The sequence below is a fragment of the Diospyros lotus genome, chromosome 1 (assembly GCF_014633365.1).
Source record: "Diospyros lotus cultivar Yz01 chromosome 1, ASM1463336v1, whole genome shotgun sequence".
Taxonomy (NCBI): Eukaryota; Viridiplantae; Streptophyta; class Magnoliopsida; order Ericales; family Ebenaceae; genus Diospyros; species Diospyros lotus.
The window spans coordinates 48,631,308-48,647,220 of NC_068338.1; the positions used below are offsets into that span (position 1 = coordinate 48,631,308).

At 39.5% G+C, this 15,913-nt stretch overlaps 1 protein-coding gene across 6 annotated transcripts in view; it reads left to right on the top strand.

Annotated features, from left to right (window-relative positions):
* The window catches only part of LOC127790271 (zinc finger CCCH domain-containing protein ZFN-like), a 36,821-nt gene that overhangs the window by 3,185 nt on the left and 17,723 nt on the right, over window positions 1-15,913 (top strand). The gene's annotated exons all lie outside the window — the stretch shown is intronic.

Genomic DNA, 15,913 nt, shown 5'->3' on the forward strand with positions numbered 1-15,913 from the left:
AATTTTAACATGAACTGGCTCACCTATCTGTTTGCCTTAAAGTGGAAGATACATGAACTCATAATACCAAAATATCATTTCTGGGGTGTACTTATGAATGGTGGAAGTTAGCCACTACTTTTCTTCATCTTCTTCTTCGTGTGTACCAAAATGCCATTTTTGTGTGTACTTAATTGTTAACTGTTGAATGTTGGAAGTTACTGTAATTGGTTTCCTAGCACTTTAGTCACGTCTGGCACACACATCTTTAATATGTTCATGCCCCATCATGGCTTCACTGAACCTGTTATATGGACTAAACTTTTTGGCATAAGAGGTGGGTAGATAAAACCTGGGAACTATCTAAAATCCATCCAGTTGCAAGAATCAATTTGGAAGCACAACAACATATTACCACAACTCAAGTACCAAATGATAATCTTTCCTACTCCTCGTCACGACCCCAAGTGAATTAGGCAGTTATGCTGTTATATATTTATTTTGTTGTTATTTACAAGTATGTTTTAGGAGTATTTTGGTATTATTTACAATTAATTTACAATTATGGAGTAATGGGGAAGTAGTGGTAACTGCTACTAAGTAATTGCCAGATAGCTTTATATATAAGGCTATGCACAGTTCCTGGTGTTAGAAGGCCAGAAGTTCTATGCTTTCCTAATATAGAGATTTCTGAATTATGATTGGTTTCCTAAAAGTGTTTGTATCATATAGATTATGCAACTATTAATTAAGAATCCTTCTTAATTAGCCTTAGGATCTTGCCTATTCAGGATAGGCATATGTGTATATATGTCTTGGCATTTCATTGAGATTAATAAGATCTGTTTTTTCAGTCTTTTTGACATGGTATCAGAGCCATTTCAGATTGCCCTCTGATTTCTGGCCTCGAGTGTTTTTCTTTTTCCGTGTTCCAATTTCAGCCCACTCTCTGGCCTTCAGTGTCATTCTTCACCCTTTCACTTTGACTGCTTCTAGCTATTATTGCCATATTTCCATTCACCTTTCTTTTTCTTCCCCAACCTAGGAACCATGACCGACTCCGTGGAATCCGGCAGCACGACTGAGGTTCCTTTCACGGGCAGTTCTGGCAGTGGCCTAACTTCAGGTGGGGAGTTACAAAATATCCAAGCAGCCTACAGGCTGAATGGAAAAAATTATCTTAAGTGGTCTCAATTGATTAGGACTTTCCTGAAAGGTAAGGGAAAGTTGAGCCACTTAGAGTGAATCGATCCCAAGGAGACGGATCCTACACACGCTGCATGGGATGAAGAAGATTCACTCGTGATGTCCTGGCTTTGGAACTCTATGGTTCCAGAAATTAGTGACACTGTGATGTTCTACAAAACTGCTAGAGAAATCTGGGAAGTCATGAAGACCACATATTCAAAGGTGAATGATGCTGCATAGATTTATGAGATTCAGACCAAGGTTGCAGCTACTAAGCAGGGAACTCAGTCTATAATCGAGTATGCTAATTTGCTGCAGACCTTGTGGCAGGAGCTGGATCACTATCAGTGCATCCAAATGATATGTAGTGAGGATGCTGTTGTTTTCAAGAATTCAGTAGAGAAAGAGAGAACCTACGACTTTCTAGCAGGATTAAATGCAGAATATGATGCAGTCTGAGTGTAAATTCTTGGCAAAATGGAACTGCCTTCATTAAATGAGGCAATATCGATAGTATGAGCAGAAGAGGGGTGATGTTGGAGACTGGTCATATGGAAAATTCAGCCCTGCTTAGTTTGAAAGGGTGTGGTCAACAGAGGCTGCCAAGAGGAGATAGGAAGGCTATGGAGCCATTCAAGACCACAAACAAGGATGATTTGTGGTGTACCTATTGTCAAAAGCCTTGGCATACGATTGAGAAGTGCTGGAAATTACATGGGAAACCAACTAAAGGAGGTCCATCAAAGGGGCAGGCTTACATTGCCAATAATCAATAGATTATTGAGACAAAAAGTTTCGAACAGACTGGGTTGATGGAGCTAGAGCAGGAGGAAATTGAGAGGCTGAGGAATCTGCTAGGACTGCTTGAAAAAGAATCAGGGACAACAAGTGCAGTAGGAACTCTAATCTAGCCTTCACAGGTATAACTTCCACTTCTATTGCTTTTCATGCTTCAGATTTAAGCCTTAAAACTACTTGGATCCTTGACTCCGGTGCCACAGACCATATGACTCCTTTTTCTCATGAATTCTTGTCCTATAAACTCTGTCCTAGTACAAAGAAAATCATTCTAGTAGATGGGTCTTTAGCAACAGTGGCTGGACAAGGAGATGTCCTGATAAATGAAAACCTAACCCTGAAAGATGTTCTCCATGTGCCTAAATTGTTCACCAACCTTGTTTCCATTAAAAAATTGACCCATGATGCTAATTGTCGTGTTATCTTCTACCTTACCTTCTGTGAGTTTCAGGAAAAGGACTTGAGGAAGGTGATTGGGCATACTAAAGTGAAGGAGGGGCTTTATCATCTTGAAAGTCTTAGTGAACAGATTACTAAAAGGGTTTCTCCTGCATCATTCTTAGTGAAATCCAATAAGGATGTGCTTTGGCTTCATCATTTTCGCCTCAGCCATCCATCCTTTAGTGTTCTTCAATTTATGTTTCCCTCTTTGTTCGAGGGATTAGATATTAGAGAATTTCAGTGTGATGTTTGTCAATTTGCTAAACATAAGAGAGCTTCTTTTCCCTTCAATAATAATAGAAGTTCTTCTCCTTTTGCTCTCATTCATAGTGATATATGAGGTCCTTCTCTCGTTTCTAATCTCACAGGTGCACAATGGTTTGTGCTTTTTATAGATGATTGCACACGAGTGGTGTGGTTATATCTACTAAAAGCTAAATCAGAAGTATGCACTATCTTTCAAAACTTCCGCACTATGATTAAAAATCAGTTTGGGGTTGAGATTAAAAGAGTTTAGACAGATAATGCCAAAGACTTCTTCAATCTAACGTTGTCCAATTTTTTCAAATTAAAGGGGATAATCCATGAGTCTTCTTGTGTCTACACTCCTCAGCAAAATGGGGTAGTTGAGAGAAAAAATTGCCATTTGCTTACTGTTACAAGAGCCTTGCTGTTTCATAATAATGTTCCTAAAAACTATTGGGGAGAAGCTGCCTTAACATCAACCTTTCTCATTAATCGGTTGCCATCTAAAAGTCTTGACTCACATAGCCCCATTCAGTTGCTTTCTGAGTTTTTTCCTGACTTTAGTCCCTCGCATGGTCTTTATCCTAAAGTGTTTGGATGTCTGGCCTTTGTTCATAACCATTTACCTAATAGAGGTAAATTGGATCCGAGAGCTTTGAAATGTGTTTTTGTTGGGTATTCTTCCACTCAAAAGGGGGTACAAGTGTTTCCATCCTCCATCAAAACGGTTCTTTGTCTCAGCCGATGTGACTTTTGTGGAGGAAAGTTCATATTTCAACAAGTCCTATCCTCAGGGGGAGACTGCATTCTTGGAAGATAGTGATAGGGAATTGTTCTTTCCTACTCTACCTTCTTCATTTGCTCCTTCTTCTTCTTGTCATCTCAAGAATATCCCACAGGATTCTGTAAATATGATGCATGGGGAACAAGTTTATACTAGTCCACTAAAGGTCTATTCAAGGAGAAAAGTCTCAAATCCTGAACCTAAGCATGCTGAATTACTCGCACTAAGTTTAGATTCTCATCCGAGCCCTGATTCAAAACCCTAGCCTATGTGTTACCCTGATTCTAACACATCAGAACCAAATTCCTCTACCCATTAAGAATCTAAACCTAATTTTGATGATCTTGACATTCCAATTTCCCTAAGGAAGGGAACTCGAACCTGTACTAGGCATCTCTTGCACCTATTCTTGACTTACTCCCACTTATCTCCAGCTCATAAAGCTTTTCTGACAAACCTACATTCTATCCCCATTCTAAAAACCTTATCTGAAGCATTAAGCAATAAAAATTGGAAGGATGCCATGAAAGTTGAGATGGTAGCTCTTGAAAAAAATTAGACTTGGGAGTTAACTAAGTTACCAAAAGGGAAGAAGCCAGTGGGGTGTGGATGGGTTTTTACAGTGAAATATAAATCTGATGGATCTCTAACAAGGTATAAAGCTCGGCTAGTAGCTAAAGGGTATACTCAAACATATGGGGTGGATTATCTTGAAACTTTTGTCTCGGTAGCAAAGATGAACACATTGAGAGTTTTACTATCATTAGCAACTAACTTTGACGGGCCTCTTCTACAATTTGATGTAAAAAAATGCCTTTTTGCATGGGGACTTAGAAGAAGAGATTTATATGGAAGTGCCTCCTGGTTTTGGAGTTCAAACTCAAGGAGAAAATGTAGTGTGCCGTTTAAAAAATGCTCTCTATGGACTGAAACAGTCACCAAGAGCTTGGTTTGGGTGGTTTGCACGGGTTATGATTGGTTTAGGGTACAAGCAGAGCCAAGCCGATCACACTCTCTTTATACATTATTCAAAAAAGTAGAAACTTACTGCCTTGCTAGTCTATGTTGACGATATTATTGTTACCGGGGATGATAAAGAAGGAATGGAGCTCTTGAAAGTGTGTTTGATTAAAGAATTTGAGATAAAAAAGTTGGGGAAATTAAAATATTTTCTAGGTATCGAAGTTGCTCGATCTAAGGAAGGAATATTTATTTCTCAACATAAATATGTGCTAGATCTTTTGACAGATGTTGGTATGCTTGGTGGCAGGACTGTTGATACACCTATTGAGCCAAATCATAGACTTGGTGCTGATTCGAAAAAAGGTACAATAGATAAGGAATCCTATCAAAGGTTGGTAGGAAGACTTATTTATTTATTTCACTCTCAACCAAACATTGCGTATGCGGTAAGTGTGGTAGCCAATTAATGCATTGTCCTAATAAGAGTCATCTAAAAGCAGTGCATAGGATTATTTACTATCTTAAAGGGACTCATGATAAGGGCATTTTGTTTAAAAAGGGAGGAGAATTGACTTTGGAAGCATATACAGATGCAAATTATGCTGGCTCTATTGTTGACAAGAGATCTACTTCGGGTTATTGCATTTTTCTTGGTAGAAATCTTGTCACTTGGAGAAGTAAAAAACAGAATGTAGTGGATAGGTCAAGTGCTGAAGTTGAATTTAGATCCATGGCTCTAGGTATTTATGAGTTATTGTGGATGAAAATTCTGTTGGAGGACTTAAAGGTGAGTTGGTCAGCTCCAATGAGGCTTTATTATGACAATAAATCATCCATCAACATTGCTCACAACCCAGTCCAACATGATAGGACTAAGCATGTTGAGGTTGATAGACACTTTATTAAAGAAAAACTAGAGAGTGGGTTGATCTGCACACCCTTTGTTCCTACAGGAGAATAGTTGGCAGATATCTTGACTAAGGGTCTCCTGGGTAATGTATATCACAGGTTCTTGAGCAAGATGGGCATGCATGATATACACACTCCATCTTGAGGGGGAGTGTTAGAAGGCCAGAAGTTCTATGCTTTCCTAATATGGAGATTTCCGAATTATGATTGGTTTCCCAAAAGTGTTTGTATCATATATTCTTTGTATTCTAAACTGATTTGATTGTATTAGTAGCTGTATGATTTGTTTTCTTTCTGTAAATATTTCCTAAGCTAGATTATGCAATTATTAATTAAGAATCCTTCCTAATTAGCCTTAGGATCTTGCCTATTCAGAATAGGCGTATGTGTATATATGTCTTGGCATTTCATTGAGATTAATAAGATCTATTTTTTTAGTCTTCTTGACACTTGGAATCATCAGAATTAAAGAATATATATCAGAATTATAGTTTTTCCCTCATTTCTCTGCTTTCTTCTATTATTTTGTCTGTTTCTCCCCTCATTTCTGTCTATTTTTCCCTCTCTTCCAACTCTATCTTCAAAGAGAACCTTAATTAAGACTAGGGCCCTGACATTTGGTATCAGAGTAGTCTGATTCTTGGCTAGATCTAGGTGTTTCCGATCAAATTTTGAAGGTGAGTAGTACAAGACGATTTTTGGAAGCAGTAACAGAGGCAATTACCAATTATTGGAAGCAGTTCCAATTGGTGTTTAGAGTGAAGTCAGAAGAATTTAACTGAGGAAATGATGGCCGAAGGAACTCTTGAGAGAATGCAATTGCTGGAGAAAATATTTAAGGAAGAATTCAATAAAAAACTGGATGACTTACTGGATTTGATTCCAAACAAGTTTCAAGTTAGTATACCAGTGGATCTTTATTTAAAATCTATTGCGGAACTGATTCTAGCAAGAGCTTAAATCCTACCTAAGACGTCTAGTCTGTAAGAAGCTGACGAACTACCTACACTGGATTAGGAAGCAAAAGACGTTGTGAAGTTGGAGAAGGTTACTATTACACCAACTTTGAATTTTGAAGATTTCAAGCCTGCTGTTAGAGTTTGTCTAGAGTATTAATGACAGTGATAGCAGTGTCTTTGCACAAGTTATTATGCGGTTTTAGAGGGTAGAGATAGGCGGTGGCCTCACTTGTAATTAGCTGTTAAGTTGGCGGTAATCTAGTAATATCAATACCCAATTTTGTAATAGCCTAGGAGTTATCACCCTAATATTCTATAAATAGGGCAAGGGGGGCTAGGCAACATTAACACATTATATTATTGTTTCACGAGAAAGCTTTAAGAGAGGAAAGGTGTCACGACCCAAAATCCGACAGCCATGACCGGCACTACCCCTTAAGAAGTCGAAGACTCCAATAGGGGATAGCAAGCTTGCAATACACATATTCCACATATAAATATTCAATTCATTTACAGAAATACTATCGTCATTTATATATAGAAATTAAGGTGCCATCGACCCAAAATTAAGCATTTACTTACAAAAGAATCACAAGTTACCATTTCGCAATAAGAAGAACATAGACCTTCCCGTGCACAACCCTGTGAAATGACGTGTATATGCTGTATCGAAGCGTGGCTAGGGTATATACAATGGAATCATATACCATGACTCTTACCGTCAAAATGTATGCCAACCTACAAAATTTGAAACATTAAGGGGTAAGCCTGACACTGGTTTAGCGAGGCGTGAAAAGCATTATAATGGGGGGAAATATAGAATTATTGCAACAATATAGATCATCATGCCATGACAATCAAGTAATGTAAAATATCGATTAAGATATGATGAATAAATATGCACATTGGGAGTAAATCATTTAGAACTAAAATTCACACTTTTCTTTCCCTTGGTGCGGACTATCTCTACGCCACCAAGATCTGCTTCGGCGGACTATCTCATGCCGGATATAAACATGGATGGTGGACTATCTCACGCCCATCTAGGGTGGATTATTTCACACCCTAACGTATATGTGGTGCACCAACGGCTAACTCTTACTGTGGTTAGCAATACAGGGTTCTAACTGTTACTCAATTTAACGCACATTTCATACTAACATTTAGTATTATCAATGCCACATGTAATATATCACATACAAGTATCACCAATCACAATCCACATTAATAGGAATGTAATCAATCACAGGTGTCAATATGTGCAAAACAATCAATATGGATCCAATTTCCCCGTATGCAATTTACGAATGAAATCATGAATCGTATATATAGAATACTAGAATAACAAGAGATATGAATGCAACAAATACCACCATAATACGATTTACCCACTCATTGTGTTATGGAAGATGCAGGATTCCCTCAAACGTCTCTCGACTGGGGCACGCCAATGTCACATAACAAAATCATTAAATTACATAAAAATTAAATAAATATAAACATCAAGTCACTCAACATTTGGACCGATCCATGGGCTGCCACAACGGGCCCAAAACCCCAAAAATAAAATAGCCTAACCAGCCACACTGCCGCCGCCGACCATCGCTGGCCCAAGATTTGGACGATCAGAACCCACCATTTGAAACGCCTAACCAAGGGGGTTAATATATCTAAAAATGGGCTAAATCTAATGGCTAGATTTTTGTAGATCTAATTTTTAATTTTTGGCCAAATTTTAAAAGCTCACTGTCAGTCACTGCTGGCCATTGCGGCCGACGCTTTCCAGGCGATCCGAGGTGACCATTCAACACCCTTAACCCTATTGACTAACATACCCAAAAACCAACAAGATCCGACAGCTAGATCTTTGTAGATCTAAGTTCAAAGTCTCGGCCAACCTAACTTGCGAGTATATTCATATATATATATATATCACGATTTTATGCTAAATATAAGGCTGATGAAGCTAAAGAATTGATCTTCTTGTAGATCGGGGTTTCTTTCACAGTGAAAATGTGATTGGATCTAAGATAGGACGGTTAGATTGCGCAAAATCGGTTGGAAGAGAAAATGAGAGAGAGAGAGAGAGAGAGAGATTGTAATGGCAGAACGAGAAGAAGATGGGGGAGAAAGAAGCTGGAGCCCTAAGGCTTTTATATGGCTACATGGGCCTGGCTGGCCCTCCTTGGGCCCTCTCAATATAAGGCCAAAAATTGGGCCTTACAAAAGGCTGTGATTTTAGAATAGCTTTTGTAATCTTGAGAGAAGGCTTGTAATCGTGGGGTGCAACCAGCTCTACTAGTCATTGTTCTTTGAATCAAAGAAGACTGTTGGAGGGTTCTTAGGCTGGATGTAGGGTTGTCCTAAAGGACAATCCGAATTAGGATAATCTCGGTGTTCTTGTGGATGTTTGGTTTACGCATTCTTATTCTTTCAATTCCGTTTCTGTTTTTATTCATTTTGTATTTACTGTTGGATTTTAATTTATTTGTGTTTTCTATTTTGATTGATATCATTCAAACCGTGAATGATTGTGTATGTGAGAGGGGTGTTTTTGGCTAAAGATTCATATTTAAGTAACCCTAGGATAACAAATTGGTGTCGGAGCTTATCCCTAGGATCAAAATTTGTCAAGATTTCATTGGTTTCAATTCTCTGTCATAGAATTGTGTCAAGAATGGTTGCAACTAGGTATGACAGAGACAAGTTTGATGGCCAGAATGATTTCAGCTTTTGGAAAATGAAAATGAAGGCATTGCTAGGGAATCTAGGATTAAAAGAAGCCTTGGAGGCCAAGAAGGAAATACCCGAAACCTATAATACTGAACAAAAAAATGAAATAAATAAACAAAAGAAAGAAATCGATAAAAAAGCATTCAATACACTGATATTAAGCCTAGGGGACAAAGTATTATGGGAGGTGTCTAAAATAACCACCGCAGAAGGTCTTTGGAAAATGTTAGAAACCCTTTATATGACCAAGACTCTTTCTACCAGGTTATACTTAAAAACCAAGTTCTTTTCTTTCAAGATGGGTGAGGGTCAAAAGCTATGAGATCACATTGACAGCTTCAATAAGTTGTATTGACATTAAAAATGATGATGAGAATAAGGCCTTAGCCTTATTGCACTCACTACCTAAATCATATGAGACCTTTGTAGATATCTTGAAACATGGTAGGGATAAATTGTCTTTGGATGATGTAGAAGGGGCTTTAAATTCAAAAGAATTGCAGCAAAAGGTAGAAGATAAGAACTCGGTTAGTGATGCTCTCTTGGTTGGATCTAGACCAGATAGGAATGATCCTGGGCAAAGAGGTAGTTCTAGTTCAAAATCTAAGAATGGAAGGAGAATAATAAAATGCTATTACTCCTATGAGGAAGGGCATATCAAGAAGAATTGCCCTAAGAGAAAGAAAGAGTACCTAGAGAAAAATAATTCTGAAATCACCTCATCTCTATGTGAGTACAACTATGACAATGCCAATGTTCAAGTAGTATCTGAAAATACTGATGGAGAAGCATGGATACTAGATTTGGGGTGTTCTTTCCATATGTCCCCACATAGGAAATGTTTTGTGAACTATAGAGAATTGGTAGGTGGTAAGGTGTTATTAGGCAACAACCAAGAGTATAGGATGAAGGATATTGGAGATGTAAGATTAAAGTTGCATGATGGATCGGCTAAAATCTTAAAATCTGTAAGATATGTCCCAAGTTTGAAAAGAAATCTAATTTCTGTAGGTGAGTTAGATAGAATTGGTTTCTCCTATAAAGGAGATAATGGAGTCCTAAAAGTTGCTAAAGGATCACTAATAGTGATGAAAGCAGTCCTCAACAATGGTATTTATGTGATGCAAGCTTGCACTTTGTGTGGAGAAGTTGCTGCCACTAAAGAAAAAGCCTATGATAAGTATAGGCCATGGCATTTGAGGATGGCTCACAATAGTGAGTAAGGACAAAAGGAGGTATCTAAGAAAGGGATATTAGGAGAGGGAAAAGTTGCAGATGTGGAAAAGAGTGAATCATGTGGATTTGGTAAAGCTACCAAAGTTAAATTCTCCAAAAAGGCCTTGAATTCGTCTATAGCCCCATTAGAGGTCATCCATTAAGATCTATGGGGCCCTATCCAAACCTTGTCTCATGGTGGAGCTAGGTTATTTGTGTCTATTAGATGAAGTTTCCCTAAGAAATCACAAGCAAACATGAGCTTGCTGGAAGGTTGCCTCTGGTGTGAAGGGTTATGAGCAGTGGAGTTTGGAGTTAGGTGTGCCTATGTCTTTTATAGCTAAGGAACTTACCTATGATAGAAATTCCACCATGAAAGACATAAAATTAGATAAAACTAATGTCAAGGAAGGTAATCTAGAAGGCTGTGTAATATAAACAGCAAGTAGAACTTCTTGAAAATGTCTTAAATAGCCCCATGAACCAGGACTTAGAAGTAGATAATCTGGAAAATGATGTAGACAGCTCCATTGATCAAAATCTAGGTTAGAAAAGGGAAAGGGAAGGAGGATCATCTAGAATAGGCAGTAAGCAAGGAAATGAAAGGTATAATGTTATGTTACCTAGGATAGGTAAAAGAAGGAACATAAGACCACCAGTGAGGTATGGAATTTTTCGGTTTTAGACTCCTATGCACTGTTAAGTGCTATAGAAGAGGCTGGTAAGGAACCTCTTTTTCTATGAAGAGGAGATGCACTAAAAAACTCCATCAAATGGTAGGGTGCCATGAAATGAGAAGTGGAGTGTCATGACCCTATGAGTAATAAAAGGGTATTATTGTAATAGGATAGAATAGTTTATTAGAGATATTTTAGCAATTAGTTAGGTGCACATGGCTGCATGTGCAAGGCTGTTAGGGGACAAATATGCCTATATAAGGCTGATGTAAATGGAGGGGATGGTATGCTGAAAATTATTGAATTGAAATTCCATTTTCTTTCCTCTACCATTCTTCCTCTCTCGTTCTTCTTCCTCTCTTTTTTGTTCTCTATTTCTCCCTCTATTTCCCTTAATATCTCTCCCTCTAACTACTGATTTCTCCCTCCTACAATTTGATTTTCTTCGCCAATTCCTCTTTAACCTATCACGAACCCTAGGTTCGTGACAAATGGTATCAGAGCATCGTTCCTCAGCAAATTTCGTTACTGATTAAGGCTAGACGGATATCGACAGCCCAGACCATTACGACCCAGATCGGTAAGCTTCCTATAGGTGTGGCTGTGGCAATTTTGATCAGGAACTCCGTTCGGAATTCTGTGGGTGTGGCCGCTAGATCGAAAGGCACGGTGGTGCTGCAATTTTTGGATCGAGAAGCAATTCTGACCGTTCGGGTGAGGCAAGCTGCCCACCTTGTTTGGAAGGGGATTCTGACCATTATAGAAGAATTAACCCAGAGAGAATCGAGCCCATAACCAGCGACTGAAGCAACGAGCAAGTGATTTTCGTTGGTGATTTGGAGGCGACTTGGCTGGGCGGTGTTCCAGCGACTCTGGAGATCTGGAAGGTGATTAGGTGTTGGAAGGTGTTAATCTCTAAGCCAGCAAGCCCCCTCAGTTCAAAATTGGAAGGCGCAGCAGGTGAGTGTCAACTCAGATTTGAAGGAGAGCCGCGACGGAGTCGAACCATTTCAGTAGTGCGATCGGAGCCTACCGCGATTGTAATTGGATCTCGAGGACTTGTCGATCAAGGTGAACTCAAGGAGGGCGGTGGTCCTCCAGCCTGTGGTCGGTGATTGGGTGAGAAGAAGGAGTCAGCGGGAGGCAATTGTGAATCCATAGCAATCGTGAGCAGAGCCTTACCATCCTCGACCAGTCATTACGATTGGTGTGGGAGTCCGTCAAAGACGGTTGGGTGAGACAAAGGAGCTGATTCTGGCGAGAAAGGAAGGCGCGAAGTGGAAGCGAGTGGGGATAGTAATTGAATCTCAACAAACGCACACAGAGCTTGGGCAATCTTGAATCCGCTGTAATCTTGTGTGGAGAGCGATCACTGCAAGAGGCTGATGGCTCACGGCTAAGACTCCAATCTTGTCCAGAATTGAAGGCGAGCAAGCCAGGAGGATTCACGATTGGAGCTTTTGGTCGGTGATTGGGTGGTGACCAGTGCAAGGAGGAATTAGACTTGGATTGATCGAGCAGCAATTTCAACGGAATCAGCGAGTTCTAGCATTCCAGTGAGTCTAGGTGGGCTCTCGATGGAGGATTAATTCTTGGCCTTCGTGATTGCAGTAGATTTGAGTTGGAATATTGAAGACGAGTCCGCCATGACTCTCGGTCACGAATTCCAGTTCCATTAGCAGATCCTTGAGCCTCGGTTGTGGGTCAATTCAATTTAAGAGAAGAGGAGACAGATCAAGTCAGAGGAGTCTCGGTTCAGATTGTGGAGGAAAAGTAGAAGCTGAACGCTTTGTGGTAGGCGTTTATAGAAACGGAAGTCAGTGTTGAAGCGCTGGTGACTTTGGAAGCTGCGAGTAAGGCTTAAGGCGACTTGTCCATGGCTCTGGCGAAGGGATTGATCAGCGAATCAATGAAGAGGTATTCTGCAAGCGGAAATTCCAATAAAAAAATCTAAGCTGTAAGTAAGGGGAGACAAGAGGCAAATTTCGGCTGTGAATTACTGTTAACCTCTTTCGAATTGCCTTGGCTATTAAATTGCGTTGAGGCTGTGAGCAGAGGAAACAAGAGGTAGATTTTGGCTGTAAATTTTTGGCTAACTTGGGTCAAAGTGAAAAGGCAAACTAGAAGCATGTATAGAACTCCCATTCCTTGGCCGTTGAAGTATGTTGTTGGTGAAAATTCGGCCATGGGTAGCAGTGCATATATGAGACCATTGGAGCCTCAATTGCCGCAGATGAATACTTCATTTTCAGCTGGAATGGAGCTTCAATGGCAGCCAAAGAAGGTTGCATCTTTAGTTGGCAGCAACAAGGAACATAAGAAGGGGATCAGCCAATTGGACAAAGGAACCAGCAGGGGTTTTGATGAAGAGTGCAAGGAAGTCGGTCGAATGTTTCGCCAGAAGTTACAAGAATTTGCAATGATACTATCTAAGGAGTATCATTACAGTTTTCCCGCTGAATACTTTGATGACTATCATGGAAGTTTTAATAAGGAAGAGTTTCTTAAAATGGAGCAGTTGAAGGAGAAATTTAGGAGGTAAGAAGCAGATTCACTGCCTACCTCCAATACGGAGTGGAAGAAGTATATCGGCCTAGGTGGAATGGACAAGAAAGGTGACGATAATGACAATGCTGGCAGCAATAGCAGACTTTGCAGGGGTTCGGTACAAGGTGTGTGGGCAAAAGGAGAATTAAAGGAACACACCGATTCCTTTGGAAAAGAAGTTCTCGATGGTGATGTTTTTGGGATTCTGCAACAAGAGCAGTCCAACTTTAAGGAAGAAGGGGAAGAGGAGGAGGAAGAAAAAAGTGAGGAAAAGGGATTGGAGGATGACACTCAATCAATTGACAGCCTCTCAAGCACTCTTACTAGTGCTGAAACACTTGGCCAGGTGTCAATTATTGAGCAATTGTTGGCTGGAAGTGAAGTTGCAGCATCTCCTAATGTTAATGCTCACAAACAGCCTTGGTATGAGTATTCAAGGAAAGAATACAAACCTCCATTGCTGCATTTTGAGGCTGCTATTGATATTTCTGGAGCAAAACATGGCTGTGGGTTGAATGGGGATAGAGTAACAGCAACAATGGCTGAAGATCTGCCCTTCTTACTTGTTTTGGATGGTAATGAAGTTTTCTCTATTGAAATTCTGGGCCAATTCATACTTGGAATTGATCTTGAAAACCTAAGAATGAAGAAGAAGAGACCTAGAAGTAGAAAGAAAGAAAGGAGGATTATCCGCATAGAGAAGGTTGGAATTGGATAGAGAGCAATGGCTACTTGAGGCAAGTTCTTGGGGACAAGAACTCTCTTAAGGAGGGGGGAATTGTCATGACCCTATGAGTAATAAAAGGGTATTATTGTAATAGAGTAGAATAGTTTGTTAGGGATATTTTAGTAATTAGTTAGGTGCACATGGCTGCATGTGCAAGGCTGTTAGGGGACAAATATGCCTATATAAACAGTGTCACTAACTGATGTAAATGGAGGGGATGGTATGCTGAAAATTATTGAATTGAAATTCCATTTTATTTCCTCTACCATTCTTCCTCTCTCGTTCTTCTTCCTCTCTTTTCTGTTCTCTATTTCTCCCTCTCTTTCCCTTAATATCTCTCCCTCTAACTACTGATTTCTCCCTCCTACAATCTGATTTTCTTCGCCAATTCCTCTTTAACCTATCACGAACTCTAGGTTCGTGACATGGAGTTGCTTTGGACTTTAGTGGATGAACCCTTAGGATAAAGGGGTGGTGAGCTGTGAGTGACTATTTGAGATTAAGGTAGGTGCTGGAAATGAGAAAAGGCTAGGTAAAGACTAGGCTAGTGGCTATTAAGCTAGGACAACACTTTAAGACTTAATTCTTGTTTAAATAGTGTCACTAACAGCCTTTCTCCATGAAGGTTTGAGAGGAAGTATTCTTATAGAGTAGCCCAAGGGATTTCAGGATAGAGGGAAAGGTGAGCAAGTATATTTGCTTAGAAGGTCTCTCTATGAATTAAGTCAATCCCCAAGGCATTGGTATAAGAAATGTGATTCTCTTATGATAGTCCAAGGGTTTAAAATGAGTGCATTTGGTAGCTGTGAATTATTTCAAAGATATGCCTACAGAGATGTAAATGCATCATCTCTGGTAATCAGCCATAGAGATCCTCACGTTAAAAGCTGAGATTTAGGTCAGCAGTTGAAGTATAGGATCTAGGAGAAGCTGGGAAAATATTAGGCATAGAAGTAAGAGAAAGGACAGCTTAGGCAGCCAGTTTATCCAAAAATAGACATACTTTTGTAAGATGGTAAAGAAGTTAAGAGAGATGAGCAATCCTCTAATAAGGAAGCAAGCATAAGAGAAATGAGTAAGTTTCCTACTCAAATGCAGTGGTAAAGCCTAAAGGTCGGAGCTGGCATGCTATGAGTAAGTCTAGCGGATTTAAGGCCAATCCGGGTAGGGTTCACTAGGATGTTGTGAAATTGGACTCTTGGGTATGTAAAATTAACATTAGATATGGATTTGGTTTATGGTGGAGCAAGTCTAGAAGAAGAACCTTGGATTGGCTGCTGATTATGCAGCAAAACTCTTAGAAAGAATGTTAAGGTTGAGTTGAGATGTGTACAATCTCTTGGTTAAGAATCAATCCCACCATGAAGAAAACAAGTCATATTAATGTTAGGAATAATTTCATTAGGGAAATCCTTGAGAAGGAGGAATTAATTCTAATAAAAGTTGCAGGTATAGATAATGCAATTGATATGTTATCCAAGGTTGTTCCATTGTCAAAATTTACAGCATCGTTTGGAAATTCTTAATGTTTGTTTGTGTTGATGATCAGGTATATCATGTTGGAACCAAAGGAAGAGCAGGCTAAGGTTTTGATGGATGAAGAATGGAATGGATCATACTCTAAGATGATGGTGGAGATTTATTAGAGTTGTCTACAGTATTGAGGGCAATGATAGCAGTGTCTTTGCACAGGTTTATTATGTGGTTTTAGAAGGTAGAGATAGGCAGTGGCCTTACTTGTAATTAG